This window comes from Mustela nivalis (genome assembly GCF_964662115.1).
Source record: "Mustela nivalis genome assembly, chromosome: 5".
Taxonomy (NCBI): Eukaryota; Metazoa; Chordata; class Mammalia; order Carnivora; family Mustelidae; genus Mustela; species Mustela nivalis.
In genome coordinates, this window is record NC_139024.1 from 28,739,040 (window position 1) to 28,759,074 (window position 20,035).

Below are 20,035 nucleotides of genomic sequence, written 5' to 3' on the forward strand. Positions count from 1 at the left end.
GTAAATTCAAGAACCGTATTTAGGAAGACTTTCTGAATTTGAAATTTGGTAGCTACAGAATCTTGGTAAAGTTCTTTACATTTTTGGAGTGAGTTGGCCAAGTATAGGTAGGACTAAGAATACAGAAAGCTTGGGACTCGGCAATATTTGAGGATTTCTAAGGCTTCTTAGCCTGGTATTCAGAGTTGCATGCTATGATCCAAGCTTACACTGCCTTGATTGGCTGCATTGGGCAGGGATGGTGTGTCGTTGGCACTGACTCAGGAATGTTTTCTAATATTTTGTTTCTGTGAGTAGGGATATGAGAGAGGCTCTTGGATCCCAAAAAGCACAAGCTATACTTTCGCCGCCCTCCCCCATCCGGAGCTGAGGGCAGCTATCTTTTCTTGGTGTCCCTTCAGAGAACATCATATAGTATTACTCCCAGAGCAAATGATTAATACATATCGGAGTTTCTTGAAAATATATTCTATATTTAACACTTGGTCAGTTATAACTGAGATGAAATCCCATTCATGATTAACAGGAAGTTTTCCCAGAGGAACTGTCAAAAAACTGAGACCCAGAGAACAAAAGTTAGTGGCCTTAGACTTTTAAGGGGATTAGTCTTATTTATGGCCTGGTTTTTTGAAGAACTAAAATATGCCAGAAAGATAAGAAAATGCTAAGGAATAAATAGGAGAAGGCTAAAAAAGATAAAGAACTTATTTCCTTCATTAAAAAAAATATATATGATAGACAATTAGGGAGACTGGGAATAAAGTAGTGTGAGAGTTTTCTGAAAGGGTGGTGACTTTTATATGTTTAGGCAAAGAACATATTCCTCTCGGGGGTGCGTCAGACAACCCATTTGAGACCCAGTGCTATGCGAGTAATTATCATTAAAAAATGAACTAGGAAAATCCTCTAACACATAGATAGGACCCAAGACACAGGGGGAAAAATAAAAGAAGGTACTGGTGGCTGCTGGAAGGGGCAATAGCAGGTAACCTCTGCTAGGAGTAAGCAAGAAAAGCAAACCAGGAGATAGGACATGATAGAAGAAGAATTGGGAGACCCTGGTGGATATTGAATAAAAAATCCGCCTCACGTTATGCCAGGGTGAACTGTGTGTGTCACAGATCACAGTCACCAAAGTAAATGACCCAAATGGGAAGTTTAACATTCCTAAAATAGAAAGCATGAGTCTTAAGCTCTGTTGGATTCTCTAAGTCAATGGCTTTGCCTCAGGGTCTCACATCTGCCAATCTTGGATCAAAAGATCAAGGGCAAAAAAAGTGGAAAGTGTATTAGAGAAGGGAATGTTTCACTGACCTTTTTGATATAGTTAACTAACAAAGAAAAGAACACAGAAGAGTGTTTTAAAAAAATGCTCTCATATATATCTGGACAAGTTGCAAGCAATTTAATTTTCCTTCCTTCTACAGGAATCTGCTTAAGACTTTGAACATAACTTTTTTTTCTTCCTTTGCCTTCATGGCAAAATATGTTTCTCTTAGAGAAACCCTAACTTTGAAAAAATCAAAATTTGTTCACAAAATCCAGTAGGAAGAGATTGCAGAGTTTAAAAATATTTAAATTGGGGAAGTTACCTACAAACGAATGATTAACACTGCTTACCTGGAAAAAGAAAGTTTTATTGTTAAAATTATAAGTTTTCGGGGCGCCTGGGTGGCTCAGTGGTTTAAGCCTCTGCCTTCAGCTCAGGTCATGATCTCAGGGTCCTGGGATCGAGCCCCACATCGGGCTCTCTGCTCAGCGGGGAGCCTGCTTCCCCTCCTTTCTATGCCTGCCTCTCTGCCTACTTGTGATCTCTCTATCAAATAAATAAATAAATAAAAATCTAAAAAAAAAATTATAAGTTTTCTCACTGTGAAACCATGAGTTGTGCATGTGTTTGGTTCATGTGTTTCCTGCTTGGAATCTCCTGCATGTTCTCCTCAGCTGTTTGAGTGCAGTTATAAATTCTGACTTTCTTCTCTGGGGTAAGATGGGGCTATGTCTTACTTGATCAGTAAAAATTGACACAAACAAATAAGATTATTAGAAATAGCAGATTCATTGAACTGGAGAAAACAATGGGCTTTCAACACATTTTTATTAATTAAACATGCTTAATCACTCATTTATTTTCTTATTCAATCATAATTTTCCTCTTTGGTGGCAATTTTTTTTACATTTCACACATAATTTCTTGATTTTTGAATTGGTTTGTTGATGCTGCTGCTGCCACTGTTGATATCATCATCTGTGTTCCAAGAATAATTTCCCCTTCCTTTCAGTAAGAAATTTCTTTTCTTTTCACGTTAAAAGCAGAGTTTATTGATCTGTAGAGTTGGAAAGCAAACACAGATAAAGAGTGGAAAATGTTAAATCCATTCTATCTGCTATCTAACTGTTATCTCTCAGTCGTTAAGTATATACTTTAACACCTCTTTGAATCTTGCGGGGCGGCTCAAGGAGGAAAGGATAGGAGACTAAACAACTTCCTTCCGTATTTAGAAATAATAACCTCAATAAGTGATTTTTTAATTAAATTAAAAGATGAAAATAATGAAAAACATTTTTAACCAAGAAAATTATTATTTGTAAACTTTAGAATTTTTTTAACCTGGATATCTCAATTATAGTAACATAATTTTATATTTGAAAGTTGGATTTGTGTTTGTATGTAGGGGTATTTAATGTTGTGTAAGTAAATACATATATATATATATATATATATATATTTTTTTTTTTTTTTTTTTTTTTATCTCAGCGTGACAGTACTGTCACTGAAGAATGCTACGTTATGGCCAGCAAAGATTTTGGAGAGCTCAGAAAAACAAATATGACAAACCTTCCCTGTCTATGTAAAGCACTTTGGGTATAGATTTAAAATGTCTAAGGTTAAGAATGTATGAATATAAAAGAAATATTATGAATTCTCACATAACTAAACATATTATGTCACACATATTGTGTCCTTCAAAAATAACACACAAGAATTGTTAATATTCTTATCTTATCTTATCTTACTATGATTAAGAGTAATTCAGTTTACACTTATTTAGTACCCTAAGAGCCGGTCCAAGTTTCCTCATTAAATTACTAGGAAAAAAGATTCTAAGTTTATCATAGAAACATTTGGCCCAACTGAAAGGAGGGAAAGTTGTGTTTCTGTTGCAAGGAATGTAAGCAACAGGAGGAGGGTGTGGAGAGATAATGCAAAATCACATAATGTTTTCAGGCTCCTACATATTTTATCATAGTTGCCATAATCTGTCAAATCACCCTTGATTATAATCTTTAAACTCATTCCTAAAAACTTTCTTTTTTTCAACTTTGCTATTCTTGTGTAGGATCTTTCCTACATAAAACTAGAAATAAATTAGTGATTTTCATGTCATTGATTTATTATATAATATTCATATCTATATCTGGTTGTCCCAAAACTGCATAATGGAAAGATTTCTCATATGACATAGTTATTTTAGAGTTACCCTAACTCTAAGAAATAATCTCCAAAATGTGGTTCCTCAGAACCTGTGCCCAAGATGATATTTATGCCAAGTACATAGAATTAATTCCATATCTCTTCCTCTACCAGTACTTTGCTGTATACTGTCTTATGAAACTGAAATAAACATAGGAAACACACAAGAAACATTTTATGCAACTTAAAGAATAATAACAGTTGGGTCTTCTACTGTTTATACTCAGTTCATACACCTATGAAAGAGAAATGTACCATATCTCAGAAGACCCCGAGGTGTCGTCCCCAACCGGATAGCCTCTTTCTCCCTCAGATAGCAACTACTACCTTGAATTTCCTATGAATTATTTCCTTGCTTTCCTTTATAGTGTTTACTATCATTGTGTATATTACTCCCCAAGTATATTGTTTATAATACCTCCTTCTGAAGTTCGTGTAAATGAAATCTAAGCCACATATTTTTCTGACTTACATTTATTTTGTTTTGATATTGATCATTGTGGCCATTGTTTTTACTACTATAGACTACGCTCTCCTATAGATGCCCTAATTTATTCTTCCCTTCTACTGTTGATATTATCATTTCCAGTTTTTGCTATTTTACACAATAGTGATATAAGTTCTTTTGAACATGTCTTCTTATGTCCATGTGTTACTACAGCTTTTAGAGGAAGCAAATGTTTAACTTTACTAGGGAATGACAAACTATTTTGTCAGATACATGTATCAGTTTACACTTAGGCTAGAAAGGGAAGAGAATACACTAGTTTTCTTACCATCATTCCGAATTATCTGGTTTCTTCCTATCACTTTCTTGCAAAATGTTGTTATATTATGACTTTATTTTGCATTTCCCTTTTCAAAAACATATTGCTAGTTTGCCTATCTTTAAAAAAAAAGTGTGTTTCATTTGTTCACTTTCTATTATGTCATTTTTTTATTCATGTCTTCTGTATTTCCATATATTGTAGACATTTATTATTTCTTGGTTATTTGTGTTTTTGTGGTTTTTTAATTTTATTTTATTTATTTATTTGAGAGGGACAAAGTGTATGAGTGGAGTGTAGGAACAGAGAGATAAAGTAGACTCTCCACTGGGCAGGGAGTCTAACAAGGGGCTCAAACCCAGGAGCCTGAGATCATGAACTGATCCAAAGTCAGACGCTTTACTGACTGAGCCACCCAGGTGTCCCATATGTTGGTTACTCATATCACAAACATCTTTTCATTGGTTGAACATGGATTTTGATTAACAGAATTTCATAATTCAGTATCATCAAAATCATCAATATTTTCCATTATCATTTACACTTTTTGATTTTATTTTTAAAAATCATTTCACATACCAATATTATAAAGAAATTGTCCTATCTTCTAGATTTTACTTTTTTAATATTAAGTCATATATTATCTATGAGATGTATTTGTTTTGAATAATGAGAGGTAGGGCTCTGTATTTTATTTTTCCACATGGCTAGCCATTGTTCCATCACTTATTTAAAAGTTCATGTTTCCTGATTGATCTGCAACTCCATCTGTCATATAACAAGTGTTCATATGTAGGTGGTTTTCTTCTGGCTTCATATTTTATTTAATTGTTCTATTTGCATAATAAATGTCATTTCTTTTTATGCTATAGATTTCTAATACATCAGGATGTATGATAGGACTAGTCCTTTAATTTTGTCTTCATAAAGAATACTACAGAGTGATTCCATTTTCTCTCACTCTATCATGAAGAAAGAATGACTGTGTATGACATTGCTATTCCGTAAAATTGTTAGGGATTAGTAGGAAACTCCACAACATTGCCTTTTTCCACCTTTTTTCTAATATTCCTAATTTTCATACAATTTTATTAGCTTCCTAAACAGTACAATGTTTAGTAGAATTGATAATAGTGGAGCACTTGTTTATTCTTGACCACAATGGTAATATTTCCAGTGTATTTTTTTTTTAATCAAGCACTCTGCTGTGGGGTTTTATAGACATCTTTTATCAGAGCAAAAATAAAAGTTTCTATTTTCAAGATTTTCTATGAATCAGTTAAGATAACCATAGTTGTTATTTTTGTTTCCTAAGAAATATTTGTGTATTTTTTAGAACTATTAAGCAAGATATTTTTGAGTCATATCTATTTTACATTTTGAGTTAAATTTTATATTTTCCTATATATTTTTTTTTTTTTTTTTTTAAAGATTTTATTTATTTATTTGACAGAGAGAGATCACAAGTAGGCAGAGAGGCAGGCAGAGAGAGAGAGGAGGAAGCAGGCTCCCTGCTGAGCAGAGAGCCTGATGTGGGACTCGATCCCAGGACCCTGAGATCATGACCTGAGCCGAAGGCAGCGGCTCAACCCACTGAGCCACCCAGGCGCCCCAATATATTTTCCTATATATTGATGCCCAATTGTTCCACTACCATTTCCATTTACTGAGATTAACTTTTCTTCATTTAATTATCTTGGTACATTGTATACAATCAATTGTGTGCAGAGGTGTAATTTTGGATTCCTGCTGTCATCCATTGATATATGTGTCTACTCTTTTGACAACACCAGACTATCTTGATTATATAACCTTTATAATGTCTTTAAATCAAGTTGTTTGAGTACTTTATGTTACAATTTAATTACATTTTTTAATAACAGTATATAATGCACAATACCAAATTTTATGAAGTGTGTGTGTGTGTGTCTATGTGTGTGTAAGGAGACATTAATAAGTCAGTTGAGACCATCAATGTGATCTAATGACTAAAAATTTGTGAGAATACTCTATTAGTGACACAAGAAAATAGTTGCTGGAAATTCCTGTAGTTTTTTTATCAATACATGTGTAGCAACCAGACCCTAGCCAACTCACTTTCACATCCTGATGGAAATCAGAGCTTTGGTGGAATGTTGGCATACCATTACAAACAAAGACAAAAGACGATGACTCTCAATTTTGTTATGTCAGAAAATAAAATCATTCTCAAATATGTTTGAAATGTGTTGGAAATAAAAACAGGAGTCAACTTAGAGAGGACACCCACTGGAGAAATAGTCACTAATTGAAAATTTTAAGTAAATAAATCCAGATATGTGTTACATATGCATAAGCATATCTCTCCCCAGTCCCCACATACCTTTTTTTATAGAAAACAGAGATATCACTACTGTTGTCTCACAGAGGGCCACAGAGTGGAAAATTGAGAGGAGAGGCTACAGGCATATAAGTACCATTTTATATGGTACTTATAAGTACCATATGGTATTTTATGAATTATTAATGGAATGAATTATTAATGGAATGAATCTAAGTAATGAGAAAATTATTAAAATAACATTAACATAAAACTGTAGTAAAAAATATTGATTTTCAAGGTCTATGTAAATAGACTGTATATGAATGAATCTCTGCTCAGTATAAATTTTTCTCTTGGCCTGACATCATTTCTACCAATTACTAAAAGTTAATAGAATGAGAGGGCATAAATAAAGTGTACCAGGAAACTTATAAAATGTAAGGGAATATTGGAAGGATATTCATGTTGATAATTTAGAGTTTGAAACACTGTTATTATAAAGATCTTCACAATTTTGTATCTGTATTTTGTTCACAGAAATAGTTTTCTCAACGTCTTTTTATATGCCTCTTTTATACTCACTCTATTCTTTTTATTTTTTATTTTTTTGCCCAGCACTTCTCATACTTTATTTATAATCCCTATAAATAACATTACAAAGTATTATAATTCCTGTTTCACTCTAGTGCTTATTTCCTCCTCTACTCATTGTACTTTCGTCCTTTGTAAATCAATCCAGTGACCATCAGCGAAGCTTCCTGTGGGAGTGTTCTGGAGTGTATAAAGTACACCAAGAGAGAAGAATCACAGGTGTTAATTACAGTGCAAAATCTCAAATTACTAATGGTCATAACCTACAGCAACATCTGGAGCTTATCTTTTAAAAATCATCCAAAAGGTTACTAGTTTTAGATGTTAGCATCAGTATAGAAAAAGTTAAATCACAGATGGCATAATTCTTTTTATACATCACCAGAGAGCTTTAATATGTCATATTACAATGGAATGCTTTAGACATATGAGCTTCTTAAGATATAAAATTCATCATATAGTTTATTAAACATATTATCTGAGGCCATAACATGGAGGTCAAGCATTATTAACCTTGAAAAATAGAGACAATATAAAATGGTAAAGAAAATAAAGTTACAGTTCTTTTCAAGAATTGCAATAACCTTATCTTCCATTTTTTAAATAAATAGCAATGCCTCCTCTCTAATTATGTTTAGTTCTAATGAATTTGTATATACTATCATTTTATTTAATTTTATAGATTAGTAGATATATTTACTTTTAGCAAAGGTACCACCTCTCTAAGTCTTTTTATATCATATGTTTGTTAATTAAATGTACAGTCTTATAAATGTATAATGTGTGTGTATATATGAAAATAAAAAGAGAGACTAGGAATCTGTGATCTTGTTTGACTAATAAGACAGTAGATGAAGAAACATAGTAAATAAAATAAAATGGATAATATAAGGGAAATATAAGATATAAACAGAAATCAGTGAAACAGAAACATATATTCCTATATATAAAGTCAACAAAACCACAACTTACTTCTTTGAAAAAATTAATAAAATTCCCTAAATATATTACTTTAGAATGAAAACAATGATAAAATATTTTTATAATTAAGAACATAAAAGACAGTTACCACACAATCTATGGACATTAAAAAGTTAATAAGATAAAATTATGAACTTGTTTTTGGCAACAAATTTGTCAATGAAGTTAAAATGGAAAATTTCTCCAAAGTATTTTAAAAAACAGAAAGAAAATTGAAAATCTGTGTATTCTACCATTTAAGGCAACCGAATAGATTCTTAAAAATTTATCCATAAACAAAATCCCTGAAAAATCATTTACCAAGAGAATATTCCAAATATTTAAAGAGAAAGTACTACTGATATTGTAGCCATTAAAAGGATAATAAGAGAATAGTACAACCAATTCTATGCCCATAAATTTAATCGTAGATGAAATGAGCAAATGTTTTGAAAGACACAAATTATATATACATATATAATTTGTATTTATATATTATATAATTTATATATTTACATATATTACATATTATATATCATATAATTAAAATATATATTTAATATTTATATATGACTAGGCTTCTATCTATTTTCTTTCCTTTTCTTTCTTTTTTTTTTTTTTAAGAGAAGGAGAAAGACAGGGGTGGTTGGCAGAGAAAGAGGAAGAGAGAGAATCTTAGGCAAGTTTCATGCCCAGTGTGGAGCCTGATGCTGGGGTTCAATCTCACAGCACTGAGATCATTACCTGAGCCAAAATAAGAGTCAGACGCTTAACTGACTGAGCCACCCAGGCACCCCTGGGCTTACACCTATTAAGAAAATAAAATTCACAGTTAAATTCCTTCCCCTCCAAAAATTTTAGGTCTAGATTTTTCACTGGTGAATTCTACAAAGCACTAAAATATAGATATGACACCAGTTCTATACAAGATTAACCAGAAAATAGAAAGAAGAGTATAGGGGCACCTGGGTGGCTCAGTGGGTTAAGCCGCTGCCTTCGGCTCAGGTCATGATCTCAGGGTCCTGGGGTCGAGTCCCGCATCGGGCTCTCTGCTCGGCAGGGAGCCTGCTTCCCCTCTCTCTCTCTGTCTGCCTCTCCATCTACTTGTGATTTCTCTCTATCAAATAAATAAATAAAATCTTTAAAAAAAAAAAAAAAGAAAGAAGAGTATACTTCTTAACTCAATTTTTGAGGCCAGTCTTATCTTGATACCAAATTCAGACAAAGAATGTATAAGAAAATAAAACCAAAGACCCATGTTCATCACAAGTGCAGACCAACATTTCTCAAAAAGATTTAGTCCATCAAATCTAGCAGTATATAATAAAACCTCACATTTAAGTAGGACTTATAACAAAAAGAAAGGCTGATTCGATATTCTAAAATTAAAATTAAAAAATCATTCTTCAATAAAAGGAACCAAGGGTCTTTGAATAAATGTCTTATTCTAGGGCTGGGATATGGACTATACAAGATGAGTTTGGTTTTCTTGCATAAAACCAGAAAATAAAACAAAATAAAGCACAATAACCAGATTATGCCAAATGGACACAAAGACCAACTGATAGAGATCCCAATGGCCAAATCTGGAACAATTTGATAAATAATATCAATAATGTGGTATTATATTATACTACATTACTACATTACTATAAAATAAATATCCTGTATTGATATTGATATAAAAATGATTAAATAAATAAAAGTCTGGAAAATACACAAATCATTTGTGCAGAAAAATTCCAAATAATTTATGCAAATATCCCTCCCTCAAAATGGTGTAACCTAACTTCCCATTCAATAATTGTGGACTGTGCTGGGGCGCCTGGGTGGCTCAGTGGGTTAAGCCGCTGCCTTTGGCTTGGGTCATGATCTCCGGGTTCTGGGATCGAGTCCCGCATGGGGCTCTCTGCTCAGCGGGGAGCCTGATTCCTCCTCTCTCTCTCTCTGCCTGCCTCTCTGCCTACTTGTGATCTCTCTCTCTGTCAAATAAATTAAAAAAAAAAAATCTTAAACAAAAAATAAAAAAATAAATAATTGTGGACTGTGCATAGTAACTTCCCTTCAAAAACAACAGTATGGAAAGAGGTGAGGGAGATAATAATTTTACAATGGAGAAATCTAATAAAATTAATTCAACCTGAAAAATCAGGATAACATGTACCTTGATAGGATATGATGAGAATAGAACTTAGTCTTTTGGTCATTTCTCCATTTACTTATGAAGAAATATAAGTCAAATCCCAGTTGAAGAACATACTAGAAAATGGCTGATCAGTACTCTTCAACACTACCAAGGTCATCAAAAACGAGAAAAATCATAGCCAAATGGAGGTTAAGGAGCTGCAATAACTAAATGTAATATGGAGATAAGATCCTGTAACTGAAAAAGGATGTTAGATTAAAATTAAGGAAATTTGTAAAAAGATGGACTTTATTAAATAATAATGTATTTCTATTGATTCATTAGCTGTGGCAAATTTAACAAACTAATGTAAGAGGTTAATAAAGGAAAATGAGTGTGGCCATCTAGAAAGTCTTTAATCTTCACAATATTGCTGTATATCTCAAACTATGATTGTATCATTTGGTCTAGAAAAAAGATGACAATATTCAACACATATTCATGTTAAAAATTCTCAGCAAATTTGAAATAGAATAAACATTCTTATCCTGTTAAAGGGTATTTAAAAAATACTCTCACTCAACATCACACTGTATGATAAAATATTGAATGTTTTAACTCTAAGATCAGCTACAAAGCACAAAGTTCAATCTCAGCACTTCTATTCAACATTTGGAAAGTTTTAACAGTGCTCTATGAAAATAAGTGAAAGAAAATAAATGAAGAAGTAAAAAAAAAAAAAGAAAGAAAAGAAATGACAATAAATCGGAAAGGAAGGGAGGAATAAAGCTGTTCCTATTCACAGATGGTAAGACTTACCTAAAAAATCCTAAATAATCTACAAAGTTCTTGAAATTACTAAATGAGTTTAGGAAAGTCATAAAATACAACTTATAAACATATTTTTAAAACTTATTTCTGCATCTCACACTGAAAATGTAGAAACCACAATTTAAATAGATACTCATTATAATAGGTTAATAAATTGAGATGCTGAATTATAAACCTTACAAAAATTGTGCAGGAAATGTGGACCAAAAATAAAGACTCAAAGACCCAAATAAATAGATAAATATATTAGGTACATCGATTGAAAGACTCAGCACACTGAATAAGTCAGTTGTCCCTGAATTGATCTATAAATTCAGTAGAATCACAGTAAAAATCACTTAATTTTTTTTTTAAGTATCCAAATACTAATGCCAACATTTATATGGAATTCATGGAACCAATATTACTAAAACATTTTTGAAAAAGAAAAAATGTTGTTGAATGACTACCACTAACCCATATAAAAAAATTTTTTTAAAAAACCTGTAGTGCTACATGTTACAGTAATAGAGAAAGTGTGTTAGTGGCTTGAGTGTGGTCAGAAAGATTGATGGGAGAAAATAGAGTCCAAAAATTAATCCACAAAAATGTGGTCAGTTGGTTTTTGGCAAAAGTGCAAAAACATGACAATGGAGAAGGTGTAGTATTTTTAACGAGTATTGCTGATTCCATTTAAATAAAATTCTAGAAATTACAAACTAATCTAAAATTCCAAAAAATAAATCAATCATTGTCTTATAATTAGGGAAAAGGAAAGAAAGTTCACATCTTTGGGAGGATAATGTAAACATTTGATATTTGGGGACATGACTTCTTGGGGCATATGTACAGTTTTATTGAATGTCAATTATACTTCTATCTATAAAAAATTTTTTAAATAATAATGGCAAAAAACTCCTTCATGTTATTATTTTTGTTCATGGCATCCAGTAATCATCGATTATTGAAAGAGATATTTTAGCATATGAAAGATTTTTTCTTAAAAAAAAGTTATTGAACAAATAATCTGTCAGGCAGGGAATTAGTGCTTACACCACTTAATCCTTACTACTACACTTTAAGGGAATAACTTTATTTTAGAAATAGAGTCAGAAGTTCAAAAAATTTGTAATTGCAGGTAACTCTGCAAATTACGAAATAATATCAGAGGAAAGTTTACAAAAATTGCTGAACAAAAATTCTCTAATAAAATGTGTATCTCCCTAAGAATGTACTTGGTATGTCTGGATATGACACCATCAGATGTGCAATTTGAAATATCACTCCAGAGACATTTTACTGGCTCAGTCGGTTAATCCTATGACTTTTGATATCAGCTCAGGTCATGATCTCAGGGTCCTGAGATAGAGTCCAGTGTTGGAAACTCTGCTCAGTGGAGAATCTTCCTGAGATTCTCTCCTTTGCTCCCTGCACCTATCCTGACTCATTCTCTGTCAAATAAATAAATAAATCTTAAAAAAAAAAAAAAAAGAGAGAGAGAAAAATATCACTTTGACTTTAATGTGGAAAACAGGTAGAAAGGATGTTTAGGACCAGATAGTTGTAAAAAAAACCAGACAGTAGGCTAAATTCAGTATTCTATCCAACAAACAATTATAGTCTGGACTAGGACAGTGGAAATGAAGATAAAAGGACATTGCCAAAATATATTTGTAAGAAACCTCACTCATGCATATCCTAGTGACTCTGAGAACTTGAGAAAGTATTTTTATTATTTAGAGAAAATAAAAATTTTAACAAGAAAATTAAATTAACTTTATCCAGTTTGGGGGGGAGCTCTTTGAATACATTAAAGTTATAGTCTCTAAATATCACTTAGCCTCAACTCTATCATTAGAATTAATTTAAGTTATATTAAGATCCTACATTATTCATACTACATGGCTAAGAAAATGTAATGAAAGCCATGTTATTGGATATATGATCCTAACAAATACCAAAGCCAAACACATTTATTTCAGTTATCAACTTAGTATCAACACCATCTGCTTTCAGGATCTACAATTCCCCATCCCGCTTTTTGGTATGATTCCTGGATAGAGTCTGCTAATGAGGAACTATTAGTATATATGTAAGGTGGAAGGAAAGGAGAGATCATTGTTCTCCAGAGGCGACTGCAGGCTTTGAGGATGTTCGAAGTGGCTCTGAGCAGGCTTCTGTGAAGCATTTGCTTTGGTGCTGTAGCTGCTGGGGGCTCTCAGGAACTCCCTCCGAATCACTGGTCTGCCAGTAATGGGGGAGGGGGAGCTCCCAGTAGATTTTTGATATTTATTTTTTATTTTTTAATTTTTTTTAATTTTTTATTTTTTATAAACATATATTTTTATCCCCAGGGGTTCAGGTCTGTGAATCGCCAGGTTTACACACTTCACAGCACTCACCAAAGCACATACCCTCCCCAATGTCCATAATCCCACCCCCTTCTCCCAAACCCCCTCCCCCCAGCAACCCTCAGTTTGTTTTGTGAGATTAAGAGTCACTTATGGTTTGTCTCCCTCCCAATCCCATCTTGTTTCATTTATTCTTCTCCTACCCACTTAGATTTTTGATATTTAAAACAGCTGCTGTGGAAGACCTCTTGTGACCACCTGATTTGTTGCTGCAGGAAGAATCCTTTAATGATAGCTTCTGCCTTCCTTGATCTGTACTCCATCCAACCCATGTAATGGGTGAGTTAAATTTCTAATCCCCTATATGCAACCTGTATGCTTGAAATGCAAATAATGCTTTCTGCTCCTTCTGGTGGAATCCCAGTTCGAGATCTACTTCCAGACATTTGTAAGACTACTTCAGGTGCATTCTTGGAATGCATTTACTGAATTTCCCCACACCTCTATATACTTCTTTATTTATCTACATATTTATTAGACTCACAATTTTTAAACACAGAGATCTTCACCTTTGGACCTTGGTCCCTGGAAATGCTGGGCCTGTGCCTGGCACCAGTGAATGCTCATTTAGTCACTATTGAATGATTATTGAAATGTTTATAGCATTAAGTGAATTTATTTTTAACCAGGGATCAACTATTATGCTTTATATTTTGAAAATAATAAAAAGGGTGTTACGACAGTATCCACATGGACTGGAGAAGTATAGAGATATGTTTTATATAAAATTTTATATTATCCTGCCCTCTGTATAGTAAAAGAATCTCTGTAACCAATATTGGAGAATTAATGGTGTGCAGCCATAGTTTTATTATTTTTAACAAGTCTAAAGTTTGAGTAACCCATAATAGTTTTTGATAACTTAAAAAAGCAAGAAACTTATCTCATTCACTTAAAAGAGGCATGTGAAATGAATTTCATGAAGAAAAATTACCCAAGGGATAGTCTGAATTTTGCAGTATAAAAGACTTACCCATTCTCCTTTTATTAGCTTTGTAGACATAACTGCAAAATTAACAAACCATGAAATTCAACACCACACCAAACAGTAACAGATGCCTGACTTTGCAGTTGCTAGAGCAAAACTCCACGAATATATTTCAAGAATTGGAAGAGAGATCGTTTTGCCTCCTTTGAACATTCAGACATTTTCATGCTTTTTGCATACCCACTTAGAAAAGATTCTTATTAAATGCACACTCTAAATCATTGGTGAGATGCAGGAAACATTTCAAAACTCACTGAAGCATTGCCATCATGTGTCACACTTGCAAATATAAGTTGTAGACAACAGTGATAATCACAGATATTTTATAGAATAAAAATTAAATACTACATCTTTGTATGTGTTATTGCAGACCTAGTCACATCTCTTACAGATGAGATATTAAAATTACAAACTAAATTTTATCTCTAGTTAAAGTAATGTGGTAATTATTAGTGGATTTTTTTCCTTCATACATCCATAGGACTACCAATATTAATTTTGCTGAGAATTTGGTTACTGTACAGGCTTAAGTTATTTAAAAAATACTTAAACTTTGTGTAAAATTACTTTGAAATTATTAAGATGAAATTTAGTCAATTTATAAATCAATTACTGCCTTTTAAAAATAAAATCATATGCCCCTTAAGAAGTAATAATATAATAAAATAAATTAAAATAAAATCCTACTTTGATACTGATATTCAATTGTTAGGATTTTATCCTAAGGACAGAATCAGAGCTATACAAGAAGATTTATATACAAATATGGTAAGTCACATATTGATGATATTCCTAATAGTGAAAAATTGGAAATAAGCCAAATGGTTTAATACAATTACCCATACAAAGCACCATGTGTCCATATGTGTATTTTAGAAGAATCTATTTAATCACACAGAGAAAATATTTACATTGTGTTTTTGTAACTTTATTAAATACTGAGTTTATTACACAAGTAAATTTATATGTTTCCACCATTTCCATTTGTCTGACCACCACTACTACTATGTCCTATCATAACATTCCATACATACTTAAAACCAAAAAAAGAGTGGAAGAGTTCCATTTTTACAACTAAACAGGCATTTTGTACAACACACTCTTGGCAATAGAACCTGGACAACACTTATCAGACATGGTAGGAAAAGTTCTCACTCTGCATTTTAAAAAGAACAGCCAGATATCAACTGTTACAGATATGAAGACAAAATTTTAATAAACTGTTAAAACTATTTTCTTAAAGAGACTTCTTCCACTGCCAGAGATCTTTAAAAGGCTCTTGGTCAGTCATCTGGAAGCAATTCTTCACATAATTGAAGGACTTGGCTTCCACTTTGGGAAGAAAACCACCTTTTTCTACACTAACTTGTATTTTTGCTTCAATGTCTTCTATAGAACTCTGTCCTTTCAGTGTTTTGGGAGTCTTTTCCTGTTTTTTGAAGGATTCATGACCTTTCAATCTTGGTGTTGATGGTTTTGAGTCTTTTCCATTCTAGTTTGATTTTTGTGCATTTTTGGCTGGAGGATCTCATATAGATATCTTTACTGAAGACTTTCCTTCAACTTCCTTATCATCAAAATCATCATCATCTTCTTCTTCATATCATCTTCATCAGCAGCAAGTTTTACTTTCTATCTGTGGAACCTCGCTACCACTTCCCGGGGCAGAAAGCTTTCCAGATAAACTAAGGAGTTTCACATCCTCTTCTGCTTCATCTACTGACTCCGCATCTTCTTCCACAGCTACTAAGTGCAGTCCACTAATATGCAGGGGCCCTGAACCACCTTTCAACCTAAGATCACAGGTGGAATTATTTCAAAGCCTCTAAGGAAAGCTGTTCAGACATGTTCAGACATTTTCAACGTTGCTAGTGTGACTCTAATTGGACTCCCTTCCTAATTCATTGCCTCTGACTCAACAGTGTGCAATTCACCCTTTGCACCATCTGCCAGACTGACCCATCTTAAAGGTGTTCATTTTCATCATTATCCACCTTAAAGTGATCATCTCTGTCAGCCCTTAGTTCCCAACAGAAAAGATAGTTCTAGGGCCTCAGGGGGTTCATGTCCATGTCCATCAAATCTTCCATGGGGTGGTGGCACACTTAGTGATATAGAAGTTGGACAGAGATAAATGAACTGTTCTAGAGAACTGCAGTGCTGGATGGAATCACACTATGAAAATGTTTATTGTAATGAGTAATTAAATTACAATAACAATTTCTTTAAAGGTTATGAAATATCACCTCCCATTCAAGTGCACAGTGAGAATACACAAGTACACAAACGAAATCTGTGACTGATATATGTAAAGCAAAATATTAATAGTGTTTATATCTGAGAGGAGGACATAGGTAGGTCTTATCTCCCTCTCTGCACATTTCTATCTTTTAAAATGTTTTTTTTTTTTTGAGATTTTATGTATTTATTTGAAAGAGAGAGAATGCAAGAGAGTGAGCATGAGGCAGGGAAGGGGCATAGGGAAAGGGAGAAGCAGACTCCCTTTTGAGCAGGGGGACAATACAAGGCTCAATTCCAGGAGCCTGGAATCATGACCTGAGCCAAAGGCAGATGCTTAACAGACTGAACCAACCCAGGTGCCCTATCTTTTAGAATTTCCTACTATAAACATTAGCAAAAATACAAGTAATTGCTGTTGCTTTAAAAACTGAATAACAGAACATAGTTTGACCTGTCAACAGCTTGTACAATAATCAAATTATTTACATAATATGAATTTAGTATTATATGAACTTTGTAAATGACATTATGAGACCAGCAGATCTGTAAAGTCTTGAATTAGAAATTAAGAGATTGCACAACTTTTCACATAATGAGCAGGTATGAAGTTTCAGAATATTAAAATATACTCAATCAAATTCAATACTAATCATGGGAATATTAATTTTTTATAACATTCTAAAGGTAAGAATTCAGTGGTTATTTAAAAAAAAAGAAAAAAGAAAAACAGGCATATCCCATGTTATGTACCATGGTGAAAAGCAGACATTTTTAGCTTAAAAATATTTTCAGGTATTCAAATTATTATCAAAGAGTTTCAAGTACAGAAGAACTCATAACAAGTATAGATACCCATGTACATGTATGAAAGAAAGGGCCTATTTTGTGACACCTCAGAGAAAAATACTTGAGCTGAGAAAAAAAAATGAATAGAATAGATATAAGATAAAATAGCATTTTGAACACACAATATCTTTGGCTAAGATGCAAAATTAGAATGGTGAGCATTTAAAAAAAATTGTAAAATCCCCACATTGGAATGAAGATGACATTCACAGAGTAATACAATATATTCCTGGAAAGGTAGCAGGGCCCTGTTCAAGCAGTGTCTTCTACCATCTGAAACAGGTTGTCTTTTGTTCTGGGAACAATGAGAAGCCATGGCCTAGTTTTTAATAGAGAAATTCCAGTATCATATTTTTTGAAGTTTATTCTCTCTGCATTGTAGAGACTGGAATGAAGGAGGAAAGATGTTGCTAGCAAATGGATGTTTGAAGATTACCAATAAATTGTGAATGATGGTGACCTGGACATGCTTGTGCCGATAGAGATGGACCCTATTAAGCAGATTTGTGAAATTTGGGGCTGATGGAGTAGAAGAAATCACGTGTGACTCACAAGTTTCACGCTTGAGCAACTGGGTAAATGATGGTGCCATTTATTTAGACTGAACACTGGAAGTGGGGAATATTTAGAACAAGGTGATCGCTCAAGTTTGACTTGTTTAATTTGAGGTATCTTTGTGAAATGCTGATAGAGATTTTGAGTAGATGGTTTGATATTTATGGATGGAGCTCAGAAAAAAAAGTCTAGATATTAAATGTGTGAGTTTTACTGGAGATAGTTGGGCAAATTCCATTTTGTGGCCATGGGCATCTATCTCTCATCACTTGCTATTTAAATAATGACTTTTAATTTCTTATCCTTGAGGAAAATATAGGATTAATAAATTATACATATTAATTAAAATACACAAATAATTGTGTAACAAGGAAAACAATAATAATAATATCAAAATTCTGGTTAAAAATGTGTGTGTGTGTGTGTGTGTGTGTGTGTGTAGTAGGATAGTAGAGTAGGATATTCCACTTAATCTTGCAAAGGAGATAGTCAATTTGTGATAGGATGTCACTAATAAATCCACTCCAAAAGTTAATGGAAGTATGTGATGCCTAGGATCTGCCATTTCTGTCTCAGGAATTATGATAAGAATGTATCAAAAAACTTACCAATTTGTTTTTTTTTTAATTATTAATTTTTTATTTTTTATAAACATATATTTTTATCCCCAGGGGTACAGGTCTGTGAATCACCAGGTTTACACACTTCACAGCACTCACCAAAGCACATACCCTCCCCAATGTCCATAATCCCACCCCCTCTCTCAAACCCCCTCCCCCCAGCAACCCTCAGTTTGTTTTGTGAGATTAAGAGTCACTTATGGTTTGTCTCCCTCCCAACCCCATCTTGTTTCATTTATTCTTCTCCTACCCACTTAAGCCCCCACGTTGCACCACCACTTCCTCATATCAGGGAGATCATATGATAGTTGTCTTTCTCTGCTTGACTTATTTCGCTAAGCATGATACGCTCTAGTTCCATCCATGTTGTCGCAAAAGGCAAGATTTTATTTCTTTTGATGGTTGCATAGTATTCCATTGTGTATATGAATGGATCAAGAAAACTTACCAATTTGAAACAAGCTCCCAGCCTTACCTTGAGAGATTGTCTACTAAATGTAGATAAATCCCTCTTTGTCTACCTATTTATTAAAGTTAGCTCTGACAATTTGGTTGCTATGAGTACTTGGAAAATCTCTCCTATGATAGAGGGCTAAAAGCAGTGCTAATAACATCTAACTAGCATTTACATGAAGACGAAACAAGTCGTCTGTTTAAAACACTACAAACAGAAACCCCATCTTTTGGAATCTTGAAGCATCCTTTACATTATGTATAAAACAAACAAGTCAGATTCTATGTCTTTATTGAGTTCTTTACTATTTCCGAGAAATCCTTATGAGTTCCACCTGTATTACCTGAGGCGCTAAACACATTAGAATATTTTTCTATGAATTGTAAGTTGGAAAAATTATTAATTTCTTGGAAGTACACATTTTATTGCTCAAAAACTACATATACATGGCTCCACTATTTCCTAGCTTTAAATATAATCAATTTTACTACCTGTGTCATTGGCATGCTTTTTCTTGCCCTGATAGCTTTTACTTTGTCTCAGTATTTCAAAACTTTGTAACTTCACTGAAATATGCCTACCTATTGCTGATTTTCTGTGTAGTTTTTTTTTTTTTTTTGGACAGATTTCTTTCTCTTATTATCACCTATAAGTAAAAGAAAAGAAAAGTAAATCTCTCCTTTGTTTTGATTTTGATTCTATCAATTGATCATCTTTCTCTTCTTTACTTGAGTTACATGAGTTGTTATGGTATTGCCTTTGTCATAACGATCACTATACCTTAATTTTCTCATCTACATGATTTTCCTCTCCATAGTCTACATGTTTGTTTCAGGCACTTTCTTTGTGTCATTGATCCACTATTAAATTTTCTTCTATTCTTCCTGGTT

General features: G+C 33.1%; 1 long non-coding RNA gene and 1 pseudogene across 3 annotated transcripts; both read right to left on the reverse strand.

The window, feature by feature from the left end:
- Positions 1 to 2,079: 2,079 nt before the first annotated feature.
- LOC309864617 lies at positions 2,080 to 19,792 on the reverse strand. 2 transcript variants are annotated; one of them, XR_014311652.1, is made up of 3 exons: positions 19,727 to 19,792; positions 7,226 to 7,315; positions 2,080 to 2,327 (listed from the first exon to the last, which is right to left on the reverse strand). It is a non-coding gene; the product is annotated as an uncharacterized lncRNA (long non-coding RNA). The 2 variants fall into 2 exon arrangements; XR_014311653.1 differs by lacking the exon at positions 19,727 to 19,792 and adding an exon at positions 8,840 to 8,904.
- LOC309864616 (nucleophosmin-like) lies at positions 15,667 to 16,519 on the reverse strand (annotated as a pseudogene). The gene is made up of 3 exons: positions 16,462 to 16,519; positions 15,976 to 16,172; positions 15,667 to 15,921 (listed from the first exon to the last, which is right to left on the reverse strand). The product of its transcript is annotated as a nucleophosmin-like (transcript).
- Positions 19,793 to 20,035: the final 243 nt, after the last annotated feature.